Genomic DNA, 26,223 nt, shown 5'->3' on the forward strand with positions numbered 1-26,223 from the left:
TGTTTTTGTGGGCATGGTTGTTTCTTCATAAAGGTTTCTATGGCGCAGCTGCCATTCATCTACTTATCCACCAGCAGAGTATTCTTTCACTCGACGCCAGAGTGTTGAACTCATGTTCATGTTTCCTGGTTTTAAATCTGCATTGTCTTCCAGAGAACCCTGTTTAAGCTTCCAGGTCCAGAGCCACGCCTGCACAACTCAGACCGAGGATCAGCTGTCTGCCCGCTCGCTGTTTCTACCAGCTCACAAGACACTTTTGGTCTTCAAATAAACCTTTTTGTTCTCAGTTCTAGAGCTCTTTCTGCTCCTTGGGTCCACCATCTTGCCCTTGTGGCAGATGTGACCCTTACAGTGTCCTCCAGCCGCTGCTTTCTCCCACTGGAAGACTGTGGTAGTTCTGTCTTTAAAGAAGTGTCTATGTTTCTGCAGGAACCTGCTGAAAATCAGTTTTGCTGAGTCAGGCCCGATTGCTTTTAATCCTGTCCTGCATAATCAATCAATCAATCAATCAATAGCTCTCAGCAGCTCATTTTAAGGATTGCCTTTTGTTCTTTCCACATCGACATGGTGGTTATTTAAGTTATTGTGAACAATGACATGAAGGATAATGTTGGTTTTTTGGAGCATGAACTTTAGTAGAAAATGTTGTAGCTTCACCGAAGTGAAGGAAACGTCTCAAACTCTGAAATGGCTTATTAAACTCATGCTGAATATGTCCTCGTCATCTGTTGCCTCGCTTCCCTCCATGTTTGCTGTTTACTAATGGCGGCTGCTCCACCCGCCTCCCGTCTGTTTAATAACAAAATGCCAAAAGATAGCGATGATGCGATCAAAATTCCTCAAAAATACGAGTGGGAACAGAGGAGGTAAACTGTGTAATGATGGATGTAACCACAGGTTTTACTGATGTGGACATGCTAAGAATGATAAATTGCGCATGTGCACACTGAAGCTACCGGTACATTTGCATTGCAAACATCTGTCGGACCACCGATTCAAATCAGTGAATCTCTCCATCCCTAGTCGTCACCATCTTCTTCTTCCTCCAACTCAACACGACCTTTTTGCTGGTCTTATTCCTGATGTGGATGCTTGACTGAGAACTGTTCTCATGATTCCTGCTGCTTTGTCTCTGTACCAACACTGGCAGTCCCAGCAGCAGCCTGGCTTCCTGATAAACACACCTGTATCTATAGCTGTTTATAGGTTGCTGAAAAAGTAATAAACCAGTTCTGTACCATGCTATAATCACACCCTTGCTGCATACATGGGCTTTGAACGTTCCCAGAGACAACTGTGTTGCTGCGGATGTGAATGATGGCCGGGCTGAGCGCTGGGTGCCTGCTGACGTCTTACTCCCAGAATGCCATGAAGCAACACACAGTGTGAAGGTTCAGTCTGGCTGCCACTTTGGTGAATGTTTTTGTGTCCTGGCCGCTAGGAATCCTAGAAGTTCTCTGAAGATAATAATAAAATATTACATTTACAGTAACAGTGCGGAAAACAAATTGCTGGACCACAAACGACATATTTACAGTAAAGTGACAAAATCTGGTGAAAACCACATGTCTAATTAATGAGAAATAAGACTCAGCTTTGTGTTGAAGATGAAATATGTTTCACACTGCAGAGCTTCCCCCCAGCTCAAGAGGGAACATGAGCTGGGATTAGACCGTCGTGAGACAGGTTAGTTTTACCCTACTGATGATGTGTTGTTGCAGTAGTAGTTCTGCTAACTTTTTGGTCATCATTACAGGTGCTGGTAGAGATCAGGTAAAGTGTGGGTTAATTCCTTTAGTTTGACCGTTGCTCACACATTAACTATCAAAACAGAACAGACAACTTTGCAATTGTTAACGTAGGAAGACCCAGGAATTCTGCCACACACACAGCGGCTGAGGTTTTAAAAGGGTTTTATTGAGCTCAGGGGAGGCGAGGAAGCCGCTCTATAGTGGAGGTGATGGCAGGGTCCTGAAAACGCTGTGGAGCACAGAGTCCAGAAAGGCTTAGGTAATAAGCAGAGTGGTTTCCAAAGCTAACACTTAAAGAATACTCAACAGGGCTAGGCAGAGATGGGTGGTAGGTCCAAACAGGGGTCGTTATCCAGGTAGACAGAGAGCAGGAAAATCCGAAAGGGAATCAGGCAGCAGGGAGTCCAGGAGGGAGTTCTTGATTGTAGTAACAGACCCTTTCAGCCAAAGCCTGGTAGCAGATCCTCGTTGTACTGGCCCTTATCCACGCAGCAGTCTTCGGTGAAGTGCTGGTCGTTGGTGCAACTCTGTGGCTCCCAGAAGCAAACTCCATCGACTGCTTTCTATCAAATTCAGCTTTCCATCCGAAGAAGCATTTCTTGTGTGACATATTGACACTGAAAACGTTGCGGTGTCCACTGCAGTGTCTTGGCCTTACACTGAGCAGTGAAGGTGGGCATTCCTTTCTTCTCGTGAATGTACACAATCTGGAGAAGATGACCAATTCCTGAACGCCATGGAAACTGAATGTAGAGACACACTGGAAAATTCAAACATGTGTTTAAGTGATAAAAAACGATGCAGCTCACTTGTCTGATGAGCATTCAACACTATTACACTGTAGAAAGCTTCGAAAAGTCCAAACAGGACCCTTTAATCAGTCTTTCTTTCTTTACCTGTGCAGGTTGTTGGTTGCCGTGTCGGATAGTAACATTTCAACAAATCGCATCCTTTAAGAGGTTGACCAGAATCCAGTACTGCAAACTTTTCTGTTCTGCTGAACATAGAGGAGCTATTTTTTAAATATCTATTAAACCGATTCATTCATTAAACTTTCTTAGTTATTTATGATTAGATTCATTTTTAAGCTATGTTCTTGACATTTGCAGATGGATAAGGTTCATTCTGCCTTCTTTTCATTAAAACAGGGGCTAGATTAACCCTCCAGGGAATTTTATAATCTGAGCTACTACTCAGCTTTCACATACACTGACTGATATGTGCGTGCACTCATATGTGAGCATGATCAAGCACACATTCTACATCCTATCTTAGACAAGGAAACTAAAACTTCTATGTTGTAGAATAACACATCCTCTGTTAATAATATCACTGTTAAAACTAATTTGTTGCATGTAAACAACATGTCAAATGAAACATGAAAGATTTAGTTAATGATGCTTGTTGTGTACTGCAATATCATTATATATCTTTTTTTTTTTTTTTACATTTTCTACTGAATATTTTCCTTGCTGCTTAATTGGTAATTCAGGCACATTTAACACATGATAAGGAAATATACCTACCGGAAAGTGATTTGCACATGGGACTGAGTTTTCCAGAGCTCCATTAACGTCCTAAACAAGATCAAGGCAGTGTCACCATTTTTTCCTTAAGTGTCATAGATAATAGAAAGGGGTGTAAAGATTATCCAATAGAAAACTTAGAGTCTGAATATAAGTATTTAATGGTGTGAATTAAACACTGGTCTGTCTGTTGTGTATAATGCATCATAAACCGGTTGATAGCCCAATATTTCCATTCAAAGCTGGTAAAGCAATGTTATGTGGCAGGTCCTGAATATCAAGTCAAAGGTTATGTTAGAGTGGTTGGCCAGTACTACACTGACATGCACTAGTGAGCAACTATGTGTAGCCCCTGAACACACTCATTGAAAACTAAATATGACCTGGTCTCCCTACATTATCTTAAAACTAATCAAGTGCTAGCATAGAACTAGATTAGCACGCTGCATAGCTTCATGCTAACATCAGTCGTACATAACATTAGTAATTGTACTTGCACAGGTACTTAATCTCTATTTTTAAATGATCAATAATAAGAAACTGATACTGGTGATCCACACAGGTCTGGAAAGTCAATCAATGAGGTGGCAGCTGGGGTGTATAAACAGATTTTAGAGGTGGCCAGTGCCACCCTGCCCCTTTTCTAGCTATGCCCCTGCCTAAAATGGACAAACTTGGACACAGCTGGAAAACAGAGAATGCAATTTTCTGTCTTTACTGAAATGTGGCACATATTCCAGACACCAGTGGTCTCTCTGCAGCTCTCACATTTTCTTCACAGTTGTAGGCAAGAGAGAGAGAGAGAGAGAGAGAGAGAGAGAGAGACTGCAATGACTGTTGACCCTGAATGTGTTAATGAGGGTCTGTTCACACAGGATTTAGAACATTTTCCATCAATGTTGTCCAGCGAGCGAATTCACCTGTCTGCATGTGGCATCATGGAGCATCCGGGTCCCACAAGAGAACATGGAACCCTTTGTTCATCCACATGTACACAACGTCGCTTAGTTACAACAATCCAGAAATGATGAGATAATCATGGTTTTCTTATCCTGTCCTCATGTATAGGGCCGTGTTCAGGTGACACGATGCAGACGTGTTAGCGTGTATTTACAGATATTTATGTTTAAAATAAAAACGTCCTGTGTTTTTTCCTCAGCCATATATGTACTGATGTGTAAATCTAAGTGTGTGAACGCCATATTACAACTTACCACTCTCCACCCCCTCCTACCTTTCAGAAGTATGTTTGAACATGTGTAATATCACAGCTACTTCACCTAAAGAAAAACAAACATGTAAGAAACTGTAAAGGAAAATCAAGCACTTGTGGGGGAGGGGCCAACAGGTGTGCATATTACAGTCAGACAGGGATAATATCTTGATTATTTCTAAGATGAAATAAATAAAGTAACAGATGAGCACCAAAGCAATGTCGGAGAGTTTTGCTGAAGCTTCAGGGTTTCACAGCGACCCTGTTTCTTTCTTCTTTTCTTTTGTTTTTTGGAAGTTGATGTTTTTGCTGGTTTTCAGAATGTTTATTCTTCTGTGTTCACATTCTTCACAACTTAAGGTCACTCAGAAGGAGAGCCAGAGAGCGAGAGACAATAAGGGACAGAGAAAGATGACTGAAGTGCTTTTAACTTTCCTTTCTTCCTCTCATCATTCCTCTCTCTCACTTGTCTGTCTCTTTTTATTCCTCTGGAGAGGAAAAGGGATGAGAGGGAAAAAGACAAGTGTCTGCAGCAATTGCCCCTCACTCCAAGTGAGTGTGTGCGCGACCAAATGCTGCTGGAGTGATCGTCCAATTGCAAACCCTACGAGACCTTTTTGTCTGTCCCTTTTCTTTACTTCACCCTTCCTCCTCCTCTACTTTCCATCTGTTTCTTCTCCTGCTTGCATGAGTTTTATCTCCCCCTCCTTCAGACATACATCCAGCACACTCACAGTATAAGTGTTTTCAAATTCATGTGAGCCTCGTGGGACGATGCTCCTCCCCCTCTTTTTCTGCTTTTAAGACATGGAAACCACAGTAACCACGACAACTCCAGGAACAATTACTCTCCTGCTTGCTTGTGTGTATGTGTGAGAGACAGGGAAAGAGAGAGAGCGCGAGAGAGAGAGAGGGAAAATTCTATGTCGCAGTTGAGGCTCTAGATGTGGCCTTGCTTTGGCTGAACACAGAATCAACCTGGCTGTACCATCGTTGCTTCAGTAACCTTGTTTTGGGCAGAATGAATGTGATTCAACATCCTTCAGATACAGCCTGTTATCTGTGATGAGCAGTTTCTAATTAACATACTTCCCTCGCATCATTTACAGAGCAATGGTTCACCAGGTTTACAGTCCAAACAACACGCTTCCGATGCTCCAACAACATTGTTTTGGAAGTTTGGAAGGCTTACTGTAAATGAGAAAACATGCTAATTATGAACATCAATATTGTAAACTGAAGCTCTAGGAAAGTCGGTGAAAATGTACTTATTGGATTTCATTTTAAAACAGTAGAAAAAGAAATAGAAAATATCCTTGGCCCTTACATGTTTCCCCCCACACTCTTCATGAATTGACATTAACATGAGCGCCGACGTGTGCATCGGCAGGCCCGGGGCTAGGGGCAGGCCCCAGGGGCAAGGCCCGCCCGTCCAGGAACTATCCTTTTCATACTTATTTGTATACTTTTTTTTTTTTTTATTTATATAGTGGCATTAAATCATCATAATTAGAATCCATACCTGTTTGTGTTCTTTAAGCTCTGAAAAAACTCATCTATCAAGATATTTGAACGTTGTGTGTCTGCATAATGAAAATGTGTGCATATACATTCTCCAGATCTCGCGATGACTGAAAGGCCTTGTTATGTTCTGTAAGTTATCACCATATGTGGCGTGAAGTCTTTGGCTAGCTTTAATGAAGTAGTAGTGGACTGATACCTTTGACAACGGACATAAGAAAATGTCTCAATGACACGAAGAAAGGAGTGTATCAGGTGTCACGCTGCAAGAATCCCCCACTTCCTGCAGCTCGGATGATTCCAGCAATGTGATAAGACCTAATAAGGTAGTAACCATAGTAACCACAGGTGTGTGTCCCTCCTCCTCCTGCAGGCCTCATCTGCAGCTGGATGAAACTCAGTGTGACTGAGCCATGCTCACTAAGTCACAGTTATATTTTACAGACAGTATTTTAGTCTGTTGGGTTTTTATCTGTTGCAGACGTTCCTTGATGTTTTACGGAGTTGAAGTAAGATGCACAAAATGAATCAGGACCAGTCTGGTTGAGTCTGGTTGAGTCTGTTATTTAATTATGACGTCTGGTTATTGGTTAAGATTACTAGACTGACTCTGCGAATCATGATCGAAATGTTAAAGTTTCTGTTGTATCTATCGGTCACAGCTGAGATCAGCTGGATCCAGTTTTAGTCTAAGTGTTACAAAAGTTTTTTTTTTGAATAGAGGAAAATAATGCTATTCTATGCCTAATCTGCTTGATATGTGTTAGAATTATTAATCTAGTATTTGGTTTCTTATGAATTCAAACTTTACTTGATAAATGGGGCCCACCCACAGCGATCAGTTGCCCAGCCATGTGGGGAAACCTTGGACGTTGTGTATCTGGTCTTTTAATTGTTTGTTGTCCTAACTGTGTTTGGTGGTTATAGAATTTTTTTACTGAGTTAAATGTCTTTAAATATAGATATAATATCAAATGCTGTTGTTTTTTTTTTTTGTTTTTTTTTTACACAATTTTCCACTAAAAACTACATCTCATCGGAGATCATCTGTCTATCTTCTTTTTTTGCTAAAATTTCATGTTTTTCTTATTTTAAGACAAAAAAATAGAAATTAAGATGTGGTTCTTTAAAAATAACAAATGTCCTATAGTAGATTTATAAAAAAGGCTGCAGACCCCTGCACTAAACACAACAGGTATCAGCATCAGATGAACAGACAGAAAGCAGGATGAGAATCTCACAGCTTCTAGATGGTGAGGAGAGAGAAATATTCACAATATGCCCAAAAACTTCCATCCATGCACCTTTACCGCTTCATTATGCAGATTTCTGGCCTATAAATTCTCTAACTTTGCATTCTTAGCTTGACTGTTTAGCTTCACCACTTGTGCCTGCACCCTCCGCTACCGGGAGTTAGGAGTTATTATCCGGTTTTACGGGTGTAACGTCAGGTCTGTAGATGTAAATATAAACATGTGGTATCCACAGAAAGTCCAGAATCTCAGCTACCAGCTCAACAAAACCATTTCTATGACCACTAAACACAGGACAACAAACAATTAAAAGACCAGGTACACAACGTCCAAAACAATATGTAAACACATATGATGTCTCCTCGTGTCCACCCCATGACAGGAACACAAACAAACAACACCTCTACTGAAAGCTCACATCTCACAGATTCCACAGCTGGAAGTTTAATCTCGCTATGACCAAGATTCACCGAACTAGAGGCAGAAGAAGACCCGATTTATGCTTCACGTTTGTAAAACATGGTCATAAAATGTCTTACCTTTGCCTCAGAACTCATATCCACCAGGATAAAACCACATTTAGGAAAAAAAAATATATATACATATATATATATATATATATATATGTTTGTCATTGTCTTTTGGAAAACAAAAAGAATTAACGCACAATAATGTGACTAACGTGCCCAGCTAATGTATATATATATATATATATATATATATATATATATATATATATATATATATATATATATATATACCTATGTGCATTTTCATTCCACTCAAAGTACAGAGGTTTTCCATCCCTTTCCAGCACAGGCTGAGCAGTGCTTGGGCATGTTTAATACACCACGTAATGAAGCAGGACAGGGACATCTGGCCTGGCCGTGAACACTGTGTGATGTCAGATGGTTGACATCATCTCTTCTTTACATGATGCTTCTACAAAACAATATATTTTGTCTTGTAATAGAAACTATAGGATGATTAGGATTTTTAAACTTTGTTGCAACTTTTCTGGGGCCTTTCAGATTCGTCATTTGATGCTTTTATGTCCTGCACTGACTTTGCTGCTGGTTGTTCTTCATTTAAAGGGAGAGTTTGGATCTTCTAGGACGTGGCCTTTACTATAAAACTATCAACAATGGTGGAATGTAGCTAAAGTGTATTTGCTGAAATACTCCTGAAACCTGGAATGCAGTACTTCCGTCTGGTCTTCTGGCAGTAAGACAGCACAAACACACGCACACACTTTCAGTAGACGGTTTTGAGGCATGTCTGCGGGTGACCTCGCTGCCCATCACTTTCATTCTTTGAGGAAAAATCTAGTTTGTTTGAGAGACTGGATAAAGAAAAAACAAATCACTTTGTCTTGTAAAAATGTTTGTAAGTCATAGAAGTCATCGTTTTCCCTGCTACATCATACTTTATCAAGTGAAAGAGAAAAAATTATTTCCATGCAGACTGTATGTCCAAACTCTGACGGGCAAACATTCACGTCTGATGTCAGACTTCCGAATGCCTGATTTTTTCATCTCACTGACCAGCCCAGCTAAGCTACAAACTTTAATCATCTACATGCATCGATTTGACTCAGACTTTTTCTGTGTTGAGTTGCAGTATTTAGCAACTGAGATGATGTTTTAGAGTTATGTCAACGTAACCAGACCATCCTCCTACTTAAGCTGGCACCACCGCTTAAAATAATTCTTAACCACCTGACATGGAGAAATCATTTAAACATGTGTGTTAGAGCACATCTCATGGCCTTCTGTAAAAAACAGCTGACTCAGTTTGTGTTCTTTCACGTTAAGAGCTTCATGTGCATTTTCATCCCACTGAAAGCACAAAGGTTTCCATCCCTTTCCAGCACAGGCTGAGCAGGGATTGGACATGTTTAATACACCATGTAATGAAGCAGGACAGGGACATCAGGACTGACCGTGACCTCAACATGTGCATTAAAACAAATGTAATAAAACTCGTTATTGCTCTGGCGATGTTTCTTTCATTTATTTAGGAAATTATCCAATGAATTTCAACATAAACAATATTTTTGTGGCTGATTTATCCCTAAATTTATTGGCCTGATGCAGGCTGGTGATACAGCTGGTGTGAAAGGAAACTGGAGAAAGTTACAGCGTATTTCTCACTTCTGAAAACACCCTCCAACAACCAAGTTTGAACAGTCTTAAACAAAAACATTGAAGCTTAGAAATACAATAAATACATTTAAAGTAAATCTTCTCTTTTCACCATGTACAGGCTGAAATAAAAAAAGAAAGCATGATGTTTTACAGCAACTGTAGAATATTTGTGATTTTGTGTGAAGAAAAAAGAAAAGAGTGAACGGCCTTGCAACAAAAAGTAAAAAACTGGTGAATTTAATAGTCGTGATAAAAAGGTAGACAGCAACTAGAGAAAGTTTTACAAGGGCAGTAATATAAATCTAACCAATTTACTTTGTCTGTTGGTGCAGGCACCGTGGGTCCTCTAAATGTGACGTATGTCATACATAACCAGGCGTGGACCGGTAATATTACTATGGGGATCGTCTCTGTCGCTCACACACAGATGCACATGCACACATGCATGCTCGCAGTCATGAAATAGGGTAAAGGGACAGTATGGGACGCCTTTGATGAAAAGTCTTATGTCCTCTCGGTGGCCTGCTCCAAAGCTTCATTTAGAGTTGTGTGTGTATGCGTGTGTGATAGCGCACGTGTCTTTATTTGTGTGTTTGAGAAAGAGCGAGATTTTTAAGGTTTATTCTCTCGGGAGACGTGCATGTAGTGGCCAGAGCCAATTGGACATGCCTGAAAGATTTCTTTTAGAGAGGAAAATGGGTGGAGAGGAAAAAATGGAGAGAGAGGGGCAGTGAAACAGAGAGAGATATCTAAAGAGTCTGTGAGAGACAAAGAGCTGGTAAGAGAGTGAGAGAGACACCCCTTAATCCTATTCATTATGTATTCTTATAGTGAAAAGAGGGTGGGATGACCATGGCGGAGGATACATCTCTGTAATAGGGACCGTCATTATTTTAGGAAATAATTATCAAGCCATTCATCTTTTGAAATAAAAAAAAAAAATACTCTTCTCTTTCTAAATGTGAAGAGAAGATAGGAGGCGTATATTTCCGAGAGAATTTTAAACTGACTGCAAGAAAATAGAAAAATCTCCAAAAAAAGAAATAAACAAAAAAATACAGTTAAAAAAATAAAATCTACAACATTAAGCTGTTTTATTAAAATTTTTAATCAAAAAATTAGTTAGTTCAATTTTAAATAAATGACTGAAATTTTAAATAAACACACACGAACGAAAAAAAAAAGATGAAAAAAAAAAAAACAACGTATTTGGTATTTACGTGGTATTTGTCTCATAAATGAAATTAGAGCAAAATCTCAGAATGGACTTCTAATTAACCCTTTAATGTTCATGCAGAGAATCAGAGGTAATTTCTTTTTCCTTCGGACAAACGAATCTGTAACGGTTAATGACACAGTAACAGCCGCTAAACTCTTTCCCAAACTAAGCGGTAAAGATGAACCCGGCAGGTTTATTATCACTAAGTTTTAATAAGATTCATAAACGTCTCTGAGAGATCAGCTCTGAACGATGGAGCAGAAAGTTAACGGGATCATTCCAAATTTCAAAATGTCAAAGCATTTTCTAAATTATTCTGATGAAAAATCCCTCCAGTCTTTATTCTTTCATCATTTTACAAACAATGAGCCAGAATTAAAATCAGACATTTGTATTAAATGTATAGAAAAGAATCTAATAAAAGAAGTAATGATGATTAAACATGTCATACAGTGTTTCTTTTTATGGCGTCAGCTTGCTATTCCAGTGAGGTCTGCTGGCTCCATTCATATTTCTCTCGCTCATTTAGTTGTTGGCTTTAATGGAGATGAGTTTATCATCTATTTCACTGCAGTTTTTCTGGCTGGAAATTATCACGTTTTTTGCACTTTATTCTCTAGTTTTCTCATTTTTTTTACATTCAGAGATTCTGCTTCAACATAGATTTCTTTGAGTGATTTCTTCAAGTGATTCTTGAGTAAAACTGAACAAGGAATTTTTTAAACATGAAGAGTGAAAATAGCTCATATGTAGCAGCTTGGGAGTCGACTTCCTATTCGCTCTCTTTTTATTCTGGCTTTTTCTTTCATCCATCTGTTTTTCCCTCATTACTGAACCCTCTATCCACCTCCTTCCTCTCAACAGCTCTCCTTTTTTTCCTTTCATGCACATCTTTTCCCACTTGCTTTCATTGTTTCCTCTCCACAACCCCCTTCATCTCAAGGCACACGTTCATCATCCACTGAAACTTTCTACTCCATTCTTCCACGCTGCAAACTGAGGTGCAGAGTAAAATCTTCCCGTCTTCTTGTAAGCAGATGAGGACATGATCCAGGACACATATCTCCCGGAAACTCCAGTTCTACAAATGGTGCGGTGAAGCAGTGATGCAACACTGATGGCTTGGCAGAAATCAGAGGAGGGGGAGTTTAATGAAAGTGGATCTTTCTCCAGCTCCCACACAGTTTTCTTAAACTAATAAGTCTTATAAATGAGGTCATCTAGCTGAGAAGTTGGCTCTGTCGTTGATTTGTTAAAGTTTTTTCAATTTAAAGATGATATGAGTTCTTACTAATTCAAGATGTAAGTATAATGTAAGCTAACCAGAAGCTTTTTCTAACCCTCAACATGTAGTTTGGATTCGAAGCAGAAACAAAGTTTAGATGTTGAAGTGAAGCGTTTTTGTTTGGCCTAAATATGAGAAATGAAAAGCTGTCATATGTGAGTCAAACTGTAATCAAACCAAGCAATAATTAGGTGGGATAACTGGCTAAAATGAAATGTTTTAAATTATTTTATTTAACTTCTCCTGGAATATACCAAAATAAGATAAGGTAAAATAATTATTGGTCCATTTCTTAACCTCAAACTTTATTTTAAAAAAACCTAGTAGAAATATAAATCAGATTTAGGTTTTGTTTTGATTTTATTGATTTACTTTAAAAAATATATAAACAAATTAAATGATTCCTGTACCCATGCAGGTGAAATAAAAGCTGTGTAAAACATGTTTTTTTTTTTTCTCTAGTCCAGTTTGAAATTAATTTAACATCACTCAGGGATTAACTCTCTGTACAACTATTTTAACAACATTTTATTTTATTCTTAGACTTTAAACAGCACACATGCAGAAATGAGCCTGGTATCAAAAACGACTAAAATGTGTGTTTCTGGTTTCCTGTAATTACCCACAGTTGAATGTCAAATCCTGGAATTTGTGTAATATTTTCTTTGGCACTTCATGCTTCTGACTTAACATTTCTGCTCCACTAGAAGCCTGAACCTCTGTGTTCTGGTCTGTTTTCCCACGTAAGAAACAGATCTTTCCCAGCACTCAGTCTGGCAGTGGCATTAGGAACCAGCAGGTTTGATGCATGGGACTGTGTGCGCCAGTTTCCTTTGGTTTTATGGATTTCAGTAATTAAGTATGAGGTAAAATAAAATAAAGCCAACAAAGAGTTTAAATTTACGAAAAAGAAGGCGTTATCCTCTTATAAGAAGTTCCAGTAAAAGTGAATATAACAATTCGTTTTTTCTTCTTTGTTTTATTTGTCTCCAACTTGAGAGTAAAGCCTCCACAGAGACCGCTTCAACGTAATTTGGGATTAGACGACAGAGTCTTGTTCCTTATTTATCACAAAGCGCTATGTTAATGCGTCTGCTCTCTAAGAACTTTTAAAACTTCTTTCAGTGTTTGACAAATAAATTCGTTGTGATCTTTCAACCCTGGCGGCCGATAAGAAGTTTCATTCTTAATTAAAAGGGGAAATACCGGAACCATCTGGAAAGGGTTTTGTGTTTAAAGCCGAACAAAATTTTGATTAATTTAGGTGATGGGTCCTAATTTTTAAATGGAGCAGCAAATGACATCCTGAGTGGAAGAATAGTGACCCCGAGAGAGAGAGAGAGAGGGAGAGTGAAAGAAACTGAGAGAGAGAGAGAGAGAGAGAGAGACAAAGTGACTGAGAGAGAGAGAGCATGCTATCTGCTTTTTTTGTCTTATTTATCTTCTTCAATGTACATGCAGCACCTGAACTAAAAATCTACTCAAAATGTATTTTTCAGTTTCAGTATGTTTCAGTTTTTAGTAATGTATATAATGTTAATCTTTTTACATATTTTTCTGACTATTATTCTTGTACGTTATTTGTATAATTCTAATGGTTTTAGCAATATTGTAAATCTACAGTCATGTCAATAAAGCTTATTAAACTGAAACAGAAAGAGAGTGTTTATTTTTGAATTGACGTTAAAAGGAACCTTGGATATTCCTGGATGTCCTGCTGTCTGCCTGAAACCATCAGACATCAAATATACCCCGAACTATCAGACCGACCCTAGACAAGGAGGAACTTGACAAACCACTGCATCATTTAGTCATGTAATCTAAAAGTTTCCAGTTTTTCTTTAACTACAACTGATCCTACAACTCAAACAGGTGACAGCCCATCAGATGCAGCATTACAGCGAAAATAAATGTCTGACTACAGATCACATTTCTAACTACAGATCATATTTCTAACTACAGATCATATTTCTAACTACAGATCATATTGATAACTACGAATCACATTTATAACCACAGTTCTTATTCATAACTATGGGTCATATTTAAAACTATGGGCCATTTTTATAACTACAAATCATATTTATAATTAAAGTGCATATTTATAACTACAACTCGCATTTATAACTATGGATCATATTTATCAAGATGGGTCATATTTAAAACTACAGAACACATTTATAATTACAAATAATTTTTTTATAACTGCAAATCATATTTATAACTACAGCTCGTATTTATAACTACAAATCATCCTTATAACTGCAAATTATATTTATAAATACGGCTCATATTTATCATATTTATAAATATGTATCATATTTATAACTGCAAATCATATTTATAACTACAGCTCGTATTTATGACAACAAATCATACTTATAACTACGGATCATATTTATAACTACAAATAATTTTTATAACTGCAAATCATATTTATAACTACGGATCATTTTTATAACTACAAACCATATTTATAACTACAGCTCGTATTTATAACTACAAATCATACTTATTACTACGGATCATATTTATAAGTACAGGGCATATTATAAACTACAATTCATATTTATAACTACAGCTGGTATTTCTAACTGCAAATCATACTTATAACTACAGATCATATTTATAACTACAAATAATTTTTGTAACTGCAAATCATACTTATAACTACGGATCATATTTATAACTACAAATAATTTTTATAACTGCAAATCATACTTATAACTACAGATCATATTTATAACTACAAATAATTTTTATAACTGCAAATCATACTTATAACTACAGATCATATTTATAACTACAAATAATTTTTATAACTGCAAATCATACTTATAACTACAGATCATATTTATAACTACAAATAATTTTTATAACTGCAAATCATACTTATAACTACGGATCATATTTATAACTACAAATCATACTTATAACTACGGATCATATTTATAACTACAAATCATACTTATAACTATGGATCATATTTATAACTGCAAATCATACTTATAACTACAGATCATATTTATAACTACAAATAATTTTTATAACTGCAAATCATACTTATAACTACGGATCATATTTATAACTACAAATCATACTTATAACTACGGATCATATTTATAACTGCAAATCATACTTATAACTACGGATCATATTTATAACTACAAATCATACTTATAACTACGGATCATATTTATAAGTACAGGGCATATTATTAACTACAATTCATATTTATAACTACGGGTGATATTTATAACTACGGGTGATATTTATAACTAAAAATAATATAACTACGGATCATATTTATAAATACAGGTCATATTTATAACTACAAATCATTTATAACTACGGATAAAAATTATAACTACATATCATATAACTACATATCATATTTATAACTACAGCTCGTATTTATAACCACAAATCATACTTATAACTACGGATCATATTTATAACTACAAATCATATTTATAACTACGGATCATATTTATAAATATGGGTCATATTTATAACTACAAATCATATTTATAACTACGGATCATATTTATAAATATGGGTCATATTTATAACAACAAATCATATTTATAACTACAGATCATATTTATAACTACGGATCATATTTATAAATATGGGTCATATTTATAACAACAAATCATATTTATAACTACAGATCGCATTTATAACGATGGGTTAAATTTATAACCAGGATAATAATTAGAACTACAGATCATATGTATCACTGCGGATGATATTTATGAGTATGGGTCATAATTATAACTACAAATCAATTTCATAACTACAAATCATATTTAATACTACGGCTCATATTTATAACTACAAATCATTTTAATAAGTACAGTCATATTTATGAAATTTATAACTACAGATCATATTTATAAGTACGGTCACATTAATAACTACGAATCATAATAACTACGGCTCATATTTATAAGTACGATCATATATATAACTACAGATCATATTTATAACTACAGATCATATTTATAACTACAAATCATATTTATAACTACAGATCATATTTATAACTAGAAATCAGATTTATAACTATGGATCATATGTATAAGTACGTTTTTTTGTTTTTTTCAGGTAAGTGGCTGGAAAATTAAGAGGGAATCCGTTAGTCTCGTTTCTCAGTTAGTCTGCCACCGAAGTTTTCATGTGGCGTTATGAAAAGTTTGATATCTGTAAACGCAGTTAAACGCAATCAAATTGTTTATGTGATTTACTATGTTCATTTTACAATATTATATAATGTGTAAGGCACCAATGTGACCTGTAAAGAAAAACATTTGATTCTGAAACGTACTCTGAGTTGCTGCTGACAGAAAGCTGAGATCTTAGCAACAAAAATCTCAGTGTATCATTGGCCATCAGTTTCCAAACATATAGATATTTTGGTAGATTTTGTCATCAACATCCATTCGATTGTCCTCATCATTAAGTGTGTTTTCACGGATTTCTTCACCATTGTTTTCCTTGCCAGTGAGCTTGGTTCTACATTTTAAAAGCTGAACAGAAAACATTTAGCCAGTATATTACCATTTAGCGCAGAGACTGCTAAGCCCCTAATACATCATTGCCTCATTCGTACAGAACGTAAAACAACAATGACAGCTTACGAGTGGAATTAATTGTTTAAAATGATTATAAACTATTTAGTGGATTATTCATAAAACCAAGTTTTTACAGCTGAAACCAGTGTTTATCAAACTAGGTTTATTGTTGCTACTAGCTGACATTCCCTTTAAAGATCTCAGAGTTCCAGATTTACCCATGAGAGCTTCCCTCTCAGACTGTGGGTTTGCTGGTGGTTCCTAGAGATTCTAAAAGTAGAATGGAGGCAGAACCTTCAGCTACCATACCCATCTCAATGGAACAGGCTCCCAGTTTGGCTTCAAGAAGCAGACACCCTCTTTACCTTTTAGATTAGGATTTAAACCTTCCTTTAAAATAAATCTTATAGTTATAATGGTCTAGCCATCCATTAATCATGCTGCTATAGGCTTAGACAGAAGTCCTATGATGCACTGAGCCTTTCCTTTTCATCTCTCTGATCTTTATTTTCCATCTATAAATCTATGACAGCATTGGGTCATTGAATGCGAATCCCTGGCTTAGCGTTCTGGTGCTTATTGACCCCTTGTGTAGCCACATCTGTCCTAGAGCCGATGGCAGTGGTAAGCTGCACATGTAGCCACATGTGTCCTGGAGCAGACTGGAAATATGGCAGCCAGTGCGTGCCAATCTCCTCTCACCACCTCAAAAACAATCATATGCTGACACTGCCGACATCTAATTTTGTTTATATTATATGTTAACAAAATTACCCTAAAAAATGTGAAAAATTGATCCACAAAAACAGGGATTTGTTGAGAAATGATGTGTTGACAGGAAGATGTTTAGCTTCCTGCTTCCCCCAAAAATACATTTCAAATTTTGGTTTTTGGAAGCGTTGAAAAACAGGTAGATTCACTTATTTTAACTCTTAAACGGATATTATTCCTTGGTCTTAAACTTGTGTTGAAGTGTTGCATGTAATCAATTCTTTTCATGTGGAATACTTAAATTAACCAAATAATTAAATAAAAGCATTTCTTTCTTATTTTCAGTCTCTTCTTTGGGTTTTTTTTTTTTTTTTTTAGGGGCAGTGCATATCAATGTACATGTAATGGGCTCAACACATGGGAGGCAGCATCGCTCCTTCTCCATCATTTCTTATGGAACCTGTGCGATGAGGCGAAAATCGCTGAATTTCTCCAGCCAAGCGACATGCGACATTCATGTATGTTAAATGTTTTGCTCGTTTACGTAGACGTGCACACGAGGCTTGCGACAAGTCACATGAAAATAAAAAAATGTTAAATTTTTGTCGCTGTCGCATGCACTACAACCAACCAGCGAGGGCCTTCATTGATGGACCAATGACAGAAGGCTAGACAGCGCAGTCTGCAAACACTTTGAACACATAATTTTAGCTGTGTCTGACTTTACCACACTTTACGATAGGGTACTTCACACAAAGATGATCGAGATGTAAATAAAAAGGCAGCCACGTGGCGCCAAAGTGTATTTGTCCAGATTTATCTGGATAAGCCTTGAGGTCCATCAAATGATGACATTCACGATGCTGTTTCCCATTTCTTAAACTCGGACGAACCCAGGGTTGTCTCTCTTTTATACAGTAAACAACACGATTTCTGTCAATTTGTGCAAAATCTTCTGACTCTCCATCTGTCATACTTTGTCACGTCACAGACTGGTTTGAAAATGTTAAAATCCTCACCAATATCATAACCAATCAAATTTCCTGGAGAAAAGCAATCTCAGAGATGTTTCTGCTGTTTGTTGTGTTAGGTTTCATGAAGGCTGCGATGAGTTTCACCTGTCACTGTTGTTGGTCGCCTCCCGTGTGTCTTGCAGGATTATAGCAAAGCTAATTTCCATTCTTGGTCCCTTGGCAAACCAACACTATAAAATAACAATAAGAATAAAATCGGAAGGAGATTTAAGTGCACATTAATAAGAATAATAGAAAGGTGATACAAACAAATTAAGAATATCTAGGTTGATATGTTCAGAGTGCTAAATTACATCACACGATGTTCAAGTGCTAAGTGTGCTACATGATAATGTGCATGAGTGACGTTGCACAATGCCCAGATAATCATGTATTGCACATTTCTCTTATCCTACTCGCCACATGAGGGCTCAAAAAATTAAAAATACACAAAACATTACAAAAATACAACAAAAGATGCAAGAACAATCAGAGGAACCAATTAAGTTATTTGCGAGAACTTTAACTGTCCAACAACCATGATGTAAGGATGGGAATCTGGCGAATAGCAGCAGGGTTGTCAGGCATAATATGAAAAAACAGCTTTTGGTCCTTCTCCTAAAGGGCACCAGATGTCCACCTCTGGGACCAGCCCTGGTAGACCTGCTTGAGTTTTCTTTTTTCTTTATAAAGTTTTGTAATAGAGCAGGAGCAAGACTCTAGAAAAGAGTCTATATATAATGCAGCTCATCAAATTGTGTTTTTTTTTCTTTTAAGATCCTGCAGTGATAAGTTTTTTTAATTTATTACCTGAAATTTTTAGTTTGTTTGTTCATTTTTTGGTCTAAGAGTCATGTTGCATGGCAGCGTCCAACTTGTTGTTAGATTACTGAATTAAAAAATAACTTGACTGATTAAGTAGTAAAGTTATCGCTAAGATACCTGCAATGTGCTGCTGTCAGCCTGCACAATTGTTTGTAGGTAGCAGGGAGGTATTGCAAATAAATCCATTAATCAGCAAAATATGACATAACTGCAAACAAAAGCACAGAAGATCCAAGTTTCAGATATGCCTGGCATCTTGGTAAAGAGCAGAGAGTCTGATGTATCTGAAACATCACAAAGAGGCAGAGAGAGAGGGAGAATATGCACTAATAAGCATGCAGAGGGGCCCAGAGAGGGATTGTTATGAGCTGGAGTGAAAAGAGGGTGAGCGAGAGCGAGTGTGGGTCCATTGCTAATGGATGTTTCTGCTTCGCGTGTGGTTGCCTCTCCGTGTTTTCTCTTTCCCTTTCAGAAGTGCTCTAATCCTGTTATACAGCAACTGGTATGTGCGTCTGGAGTTGTGTGAAAGGTGGTCTTAGTGTGCGCATAAGACATATACTTGATCCAGTCATATAAGCGGTGGTGTTATTTATGTTTTCATGAACAAACACGATAAAATCCAGTCTCCAGACGGAGATTAATACTGAGTCATTGGCCTTTCTCTGCATTTACTTCACATATAGATAAAGTTATATCAAGAAAACCAAATGGGGCAAAAAGTTAACTGATGTGTTTTAACACAAAACTAAGGTTTGGTTGCGTAATAATAACCGACAGGAAATAATTCAGCCCCCAGAATTTTAATTTGGAGTATTCAGTTACTAATAAATGACTGCAGGGTTTGTTAAACATGGAGCAAACTTTTATAATTCACGATAACTGCAACCTGCACATCACATGCCCTCTTAGGCTCTACATCTCATTTTACAGCAGGGATGGCAGCTAAACCAGAACCAATCCTAGGTTCAGGTTCTTGGTCCAGTCACTCACACTCAACTCATCTCAAGCTGTAAACTCTCCAGGTGTTGTTTTGAGTCCAGATCTTAGTTTCAGCAACATGTTTGACATGAACTCAGACTGGTTTTTACCATCAGAACCGAGCCGAGGCTTCATCTGAACTGCTTTTCCATTCCGAGCCCTCAGGTGTTCAGGATGTTTAAGAATTCCCAAAGTTAGGAGTAAATCCATGAGGACAAATTTTTCTCTTCCTATGATCCACCTGCGTGGAGCACCTTCCTGAAGACCAGAGCTGGAAATATTAATGTTTTAAAACCAAACCATAAACATATCTTTAACCTGGCTGGTACTAGTTAAAGTATTTTACTATGTTTTTTTTTTCTGTTTTATTTGTATTTTAGGCTTTGTTGCATTTTATTTAATGTGTCTGTTGTATTTCATTTTATTTATTTTCATTGTCATTTATATGTTCTGTTTTAATGTATTTGTTATTTTCATTTCATCGACCTAATTTCTAGTTGTTCCACAGTGACGGTTCAGTTTTCCACTGTGGACCTGAATCAGACTATTTCTGTGTATTATTGAGAACCAGCGAGAGACATTTTTTCTTTCTCTGTCATTTAGTGACGTAACTCACTTTGAGTTTTGAAAGGGTCTGAAACATGCTGTATGAAGGAAGTCTGATGGGTTGGTTGTATATCACAAGATATTATCATCTAAAGATAATATTTTAAAAACATGACATTTTCTCTTTTTATATAATTATTGGTAATATATTGAATTTATATAGTTAGAATAATAAACTTTGAACATATTCTGCTTTTTCTGGTGTAGCAACAACATTCTCTATAACCTCCAAATCAACCTCGCCAAGTTCATTTCACAAACATTTCACCTGCAAACTTTGGAGCCGTTTTCTCTTTTTTTTTTCAGCCTTTGTGAGTTTATAACTGTCTGGCTCTTTGTTGCGGCATTAGAAGCTTCTCAGACGCATTGCAGTCAGCGTATCATCCCGGCTGCTTTGGAGGATCTATGAATGAAGCAGTGAGTTGTGTTTATTTATTGTCAAACCTGCTCTACAGCTACGTTTACTTCTGCATACTACTCAGTATGCTACTATCTGTGTCATCCGGTCATACTTTTACTAAATAAAAACAACCTGATCAGAATGAGATAAAATAGTGAGACATGATCTTCCTCATTCCTCATCTTCCTCCTCTTTAGATCCTTCACCAGCTTTCAGCGTCTCATTAATAACCATCCGATTAAGCTGATCAGTGCTTTGTTTCTGGGCTGTTCAATAACACACAAGGGTCACCGCCACTTGAGGAATATGACATGCTGGTTTTAATTACAATTATGGAGAAGTCAAAGGGTTTGCAGGTCCAGCAGGTTTGATGGCAGACGGCGCAAGTTTTCATCTGTTAGCCTCGCCCGTCCTTATCCCTTCAACTGAGTTTTTATTTTATTTATTTCATGTTGATTATCAAGGGCTTGCTGCTAATGAGCCAGGGATTGTCAGAAGGAAAGAGAAACCGGGTGCTTTGGCATTTATTAGCGCACCCAGTCAGATATGATTCAGCTGAATCCTGAAACACCTCAACATTCTTACCTTTTCTTTCTAAACCAGAGTATTTTTACTATTATTAATATTATTATGTTTGTTATTATTTATTATTGCTATTATTATTCTTATTATTATTTATTGTTATCATTAGAATTATTACTACTATTATTATTATTATTATTAGATCTTTAGCAATCATTGGCTGATTCTGACAGGATTATGTGTGAAACTGGGTATTCACGCAACCTTGGCCTGCCTGTTTGATCATGTTTTCTTTAAGTGTACTGTTTTCGGTATTTTCCAGATCCAGCATAGCCGTCGCCAGACCTGTTTTAGGGAGCACATGCCAGTAAAGCAGGTCTCAGGAGCTAACCATCCAGTGGTGAGGAAAAACATATAACAGTATCAAGAACAGAAGACAGCTGTCTTAGACTAATATGGGAATTAAATAATGCTGTTTCTTCAAAATAAAAGCTCAAGTTTGCTCTGAATTATTCATTTACAATAATTCTGGATGTTCTGTGAAGCCCTTTTTATGACTTTTAAACAGTGAACAATGTTCAGAGAAGATCCACACCTGCACCAGGTGTTTCAGCTGATTTGAATGAGTAATGGTAGTGGAACATAACGCTGCTCATTTCATTAACATGGCAGGTCTTTATAATAAAACATGTGATGTGAGTGATGGGGCCTCTGTGTCAAGCAACACCCCTGAGAAACAGAATAAGTTCTTCTTTCTTCTTTTTTTTTAAATTTATTTATTTATTTATTTTTTGCAGTTAGAAGATTGTAATATTAATATTACTATTATTCTCTTACTTAAAAAGAAAAATCCAGTGGAATCAAATATTAAAAATTTTAAACTGTGCTATTTTATTGTTAAAAATTATTTTACAATTAAAGCATAAAAACAAACATGTCTGAGGGAAATAGTTGATTTTTGTAGGTTTTTTGCATGCATGGATTTATTTTATATAAAAAGAAAATAACTCAAAGTGCCTTTTAATTACATAGAAAGTCTTTCATCATGCCGAGTGGAGAACAAGCTTGTCATTATGAATTCATAGCGTATCCTGTTATACTGTAGAAAAACAAGGAAAACTGCCTCCTGTCTGCATTTCTGCTAGCAAATCACTAACGAGTTGGCACGGCTCCAGAGATGTTCCTTAAATTAGGAGGCAGGACTTATTTCAATATTTATTAGCAAAAACTGAGCACATATACTACTTACTCAATTCTACTTCCTTTTTTTTTTACTTTGTTATTTTTAATGGATTTAATTATTTTCTTCACATTAAATTGAAGTAAAAATTCTCTTGTGCTGTTTAGACTCGGAGATAAAAATAAAAAACACAGTGATTAATAAAGAACTGCTAAGCTGTATTTTCTTTTCCTTTTGGATGTAATTATTGAAAATCCTGCATCACAAATGAAAGGTGCACCTGCAGGGTGCTAAATAAACTCTCATATTTGGTAGTTATATAATAGTTTTATTATGTAGAATATTGTGTTTTTTTTTTTTTTTGTTTGTTTTGTTTATTTTTTAATCAATGCTGTAATCATTGTTAAAAGAATCCTCTAATTTTGCTTTGGGTTGGGGTGGCTGGAGCAATGTAATTTATTTTAGTCTAGAAAGTATTTAAAATTATCTGCTGCAGCAATATCTAAAACAAAATATAAAATGTAAAAAACAAAGCTGAGCTTTTACATACCCAAGAATAATAGTTTTATATAGCTTTTATGTACTTTGTTAATACATTCTAGCAAAGTTTCAACAAATGAAAAGAAACATGAATAAAAACACCCACTCACTCCAGGATTGCCTCCCCAAGGCGACCATCCCACGTACAGGCTTCGATAAGTCTTCTCTTAAAATCCTCTGGACTCTTACCTGATAATGTGTGTGAGTGAACGTCTGTGTGGAGTCTCTCTGTCATCCACATTGCTTTTTAGATTGCATTGCTTCATTACAGTCAGTAAATTCTCTCAGTGCGCGCATTAAAAACATCCCACCCTGCCTCCATGCACAGGCAAGGCCATAAAACAATACGTTAGCTCCTGACTAATTATCAATGTGAAAACTTTCAGAATTGAATGGCACTCCTTAACCAATCCTGCTCGGCCAAGACATATTAAAGGAGGTTGTTTTTAATTTGAATTTGTCATGAGATAGTTTACATGGGGCGATTTGTGTGAAGTCGGGTAATAAGGTGGTAATCACAAACACTTTGTTGTTTGGTGTTTGTGAGATGAAGCTCATTACTGATGGCAAAGCTCCGAGGAGAACATCATAAAATTATAGCTCAGTTATGAGAACATGATCACGCTTGCTGAAGGAGGCACATAGCAAGACTTACGATGTAACGATACACGTCGTTTTATCGCATCATGCTTATCATATATGGCTTAAAAGTAAACACATTTCCCAAACTGCATGTCACTGAAAACATAAATTGGCCAAGCTGATGGAAAGAGCAAAGTAAGAAACGAAAAGACATCCTCTTATGGAGACAAACTTTCTGACTTTTTATCCTCTCCTCCATAGAGCTGCCTCCATCCTTTCTGTAAAGTTTGCTCAGTTTAGGCTAAATTCAACTTTTCTTACGAGGCCAAAAGCGCTGAACAGGTAGAAGCAGGGCTGACTGAGTGGGCTTCACTTCGTCTAATTTACCTGCTCCATCAGGAGTAACACAGGGTAGAAGTCTGGCTGTCAGAGCTCTGTTTTTAGCAAGTGTCCAAATATGTTCAGAAGGTGTCTCTTCCAAAAAAAAAAAAAAAAAAAAGAATGTGGAAGATGAACCCTGGACGAAGGGTCCCCTAGGACCACTGCTAACACCACACTCTGACGCTGGGGGGCTACACCTTGCTCTCACCACTCTGATGCCCCCCAGCAGCATCCACACTTTGCTCACATCGCCGACACAATTAGATTTAATTTTTCCTGTGTGCATGTACATGTACAGTTAAAATTTTAAGTCTTTCTTTGTCCAAACAGGAAGTTAAATGTCCTGCAACGACGGCGTGATGTTGGCTGTTTACTGCGGCCTGTATGATCAGCTGCATCTGCATCACACCAGCGTTACAGTTGTTTGTATCTGTTATAAAATAAGTCAAAGCTGGGCTTTGCTGCGAGACAGAGAAGTGGAATTCATTAGCGGGACAGAACTGAAAAATAAAGACACAAAAACTCCAAACTACGACCTGTCTGAACCCTGAAGTTAACAAAGACAAAAACTGCCATGACAGTTTATTTAACTGTGAGCTGTAAAAAAGTTTAACATGGAGCATCATAAACCTTCTAAGTGTGTTTTTAGTCATGTTTCAGTGTGGCCTAACAGCGTAATGTCTCCCAACATGAAAGAGCTTTGGCTTAGGAAAGTGGCTTGTGGATCTAAGGATTCATGCAAAAGAGGCTGCATGTTTGATCCCAGACCTGTTAGATGCTGTTGAGTGAAAGTCAGAGAGGGGGGCTTCAACAGAAAAATGGAACGAGGTTAATGTCTGAAAGAAGCTAAAGAGAAAGAAGCGATGCTATCAATCATTCACAAACAACTGTAGTATACATATGATAAAAAGGACGCGAAGCTTAAAAATATGAGACAGAGGGAAACATAAGAAGAGTGTTAAAACATCCAAATAAAAGCAACACAGGCTCTTCTGAGAAGATTAGAATTAAGTAAAGAATTATAGAAAAGAATGAGAGGAAGGGAAATAAATAGTACAGGAGAGCAGGAAAGATGTGGAGGAAAGAAAAGATGAGATGAAGAAAAGAGGGAGTGATTGGAGTTGGATGGAAGACTTGTGAGGATGAGGAAGGGCTCCATCTGCCTCACCTGATGAGGCCCAGGCCGATGGACTCCACTCAACTCCGCAATCTTTTCAGAAATAAAGACACGTCGAGCACATGCAGCCATTTTCCTGCTGTTTAGAAGAATGATAAAAATACAATGATATGAGAGTTGCCAGCAGCAAGTCGGTCATTTATTATTAATTATTATTATTATTATTATTAGGCAGCTTTTGCTGGAGAGGATTTTCTACTGCACAAATACAAGTGACACTAAATAAAGTCACTCACAAATACAATACAGGCGTTTATCTTAATTAAAAAACAAAAGAAAAATAGTGTTCGATGGATTCTGACACTTTTTTGGTATTATGTCCTTCATCAGTGTAATTCCAGTTATAAGGCAAGGCGGTTTATTTGTACAGCACATTTCATGTACAGGACAATTTAAAGTGCTTTACATAAAACAAACGCATTACAGATATTTAGAAATAGTGAAAGGTAGCAGCACATAGCAATAATCACAATAAAATCATAAATTACATTAAAATGATTAAAAGCAAGATGAAATATGTAGATTTCATGCATATGTACATGAGAAAAGAAATGTTTTTAACCTGGATTTAAAAATGTCTACATTTGGTGAAATTTTAATCTCCACTGGCAGTTTGTTCCACTTGTTTGCAGCATAACAGCTAAATGCTGCTTCTCCATGTTTAGTCTGGACTCTGTTCTGGACTAGTTGACCAGAGTCTTTGGATCTAAGAGCTCTGCTAGGTTCATATGGGTTAGTTAGGGTTTCTCTGAATATATCACATATGTATATAACTTTATAATTTAATTCCAATTTGGAAGACTGTAAAATTGAAAT

General features: G+C 36.9%; 1 long non-coding RNA gene across 1 annotated transcript; it reads right to left on the minus strand.

The window, feature by feature from the left end:
• Positions 1 to 1,663: 1,663 nt before the first annotated feature.
• LOC121639037 lies at positions 1,664 to 26,223 on the minus strand. Its single transcript, XR_006010121.1, has 3 exons — positions 26,210 to 26,223; positions 23,787 to 23,791; positions 1,664 to 1,736 (listed from the first exon to the last, which is right to left on the minus strand). It is a non-coding gene; the product is annotated as an uncharacterized LOC121639037 (long non-coding RNA).

This window comes from Melanotaenia boesemani, chromosome 4 (assembly GCF_017639745.1).
Source record: "Melanotaenia boesemani isolate fMelBoe1 chromosome 4, fMelBoe1.pri, whole genome shotgun sequence".
In the NCBI taxonomy this organism is placed as follows: Eukaryota; Metazoa; Chordata; class Actinopteri; order Atheriniformes; family Melanotaeniidae; genus Melanotaenia; species Melanotaenia boesemani.